This window comes from Octodon degus, unplaced genomic scaffold (assembly GCF_000260255.1).
Source record: "Octodon degus isolate 3935 unplaced genomic scaffold, OctDeg1.0 scaffold00158, whole genome shotgun sequence".
NCBI classification, from domain to species: domain Eukaryota; kingdom Metazoa; phylum Chordata; class Mammalia; order Rodentia; family Octodontidae; genus Octodon; species Octodon degus.
Genome location: NW_004524734.1, coordinates 5,913,991 through 5,916,047, shown reverse-complemented (window position 1 = coordinate 5,916,047; position 2,057 = coordinate 5,913,991).

Below are 2,057 nucleotides of genomic sequence, written 5' to 3'. Positions count from 1 at the left end.
AAAAAAATCCTTCCCCAGAACTTGCATTTGCCAAAAGCTCCATTATTGTTTTCCTCTGCAAGGCGACATTTTGTGGAAGAACGGTCACGTGATGTTCTTATCTAAATGTCTTCGAATCTTCTCCGATCACTGGGCGCCACCATGTCCAGCCCACACACACGTGCAGTGGCACCAACAGGGACATCTGCTGGTCTCCATGCTTCAGAGCCCAGCCCCTTATTATTCCTCGCCCCTTGGTCCCACGTGGCTTCCAAACAGAACAGTGCTTGCCTTTTTCTCCTTAACATGGTTTTTTCACCTCATTTCCAGAACAGCCCACTCTCCTGATTGTCCCCCTGCCCCCTGAGGTCACTTCCTTTGAGTTCTCTTCACAGTCTCTTTCTTCATGACCTCTATGTCATGAAGGATTCAATCCTCAAACATTTCCTTTATACCACACTTCCCCTGTAATTCAACTGAGTGTTATTGAATAGGAATGCCGGGCAAGCTTTCTAGGAGCCACATTTGTAACACAGTGGAGAGGCATAGGAAATTCATCTTAAAATATTCACTACCCAACATATCCAAGGTACTTCATTTCAACACAAATCAATATTTAAAACGGTTAATGAGATGTCTTGCATGTTTGTACCAACTCTCTGAACTCCATTACTTACAGTACACTTCAATTTAGATGTTGCCTTTTGGTGGAAAATTCTTGATCTCCAATTTAGATTTTACGACATTCGGAGTAAGATTTTCCAAGCATACTTAAAAGCTTTCCAACACTGGCTGTCAGCTTTTATATTCAATTTAACTTAATTAAAACTAAGTGAATTTGGTCCCTCAGCTCTGCTAGCCATATTTCAGGTGCTCAGTAGCTACATGTAGCTACTTGTAGCTACTGAATTGCATAGCACAGCTCTACATGGTTATTTCCATGGGTTTAAATCACATCTATCTGCTAATAACTCTTGGACCGTATTCCCAGCCTGCAACTTTATATTCCCTGATTGATTTATCCAATTGAACTTCTTATTTGGGCACCTAAGAGGCAAATTTTAATTTCTTAATTTCAACATCCATCCCTCCTTTATACTTACTTGTGAAGGAGAAAGCCTAAAGGTCTTCTTTCCTTTTTCTCTCTCGCATTCCACCACCAACCCATCAACTCTATTTCCAAAATGATATTCAGAATCTGGCCTTTTTTCTCCCTGTCCACTTCTTTCTGTTGAAGCCACTGCCATCTCTCTCCTGGACTGCTACAGAGCAGCAAGCTAACCAGCCTCCCAGCTCCAATGGCTCTTGTTCCGTACCCTTTCCATGTCACCATGTTGACTGTTAAAACCAGACGTCAAGGAATTTCCATCACAGTTGTGTCTTAGTTGCTGCTGTGTTGTTTGCTGACGCAGGGTCTTTGTGTGCAGCTCAGTCTGGTCTCAAGCTCATCCTTCTGCTTCGGCCTCATGAGTGCTTGGATTACACGCCTGCTCTGCTATCCTATGCCCTTTTGACAGTGTTCGGGTCCTGTGCAATGTGTCCTTCTCTTTCCATCAGGTCTCATCTCTGGTCACTCTGCCCCTTCGCACTTCTCTCTAGTGATGTTGGCTTGCTGGAACATGCCATGCTATTGACACGGGATGGGATTTTCTTCCCCTAGTGTGTGCTTGGCTTGCTCCTGCCTGCCTTCCGAGCTCTGCTCACATGGCACTTGGCCACACGCTATAAGAAGAATTAAGTAGTTCTGCATCACTCAAGTTGAAGTAGGAGACAAGAGCAACGCAACGTGCCTGGAGCAGCTGGGCATGACCTGCCCACTTGGTAACCGTGGGTGCAGAGTGGCAGCTCTGAGACCGCTGAGGTTGTGTGAGTCCTGCACCTGCGAGCAAACTTCCACCAGGAGAGCTCACCAAACCTGGCACCTGACACCAATAGTCTAAGACCAACAAGCGGGGCCCAGTCCCTGGTCAGGTGGGACCACTCGGATCAGACGGCAGAAAAGACACAAGAGGGTGGCAGCAGCCAACTCTGCACTGGCGCCCTCAAGCTCTCACAGTGGCCCATTCCACTTGCAGGAT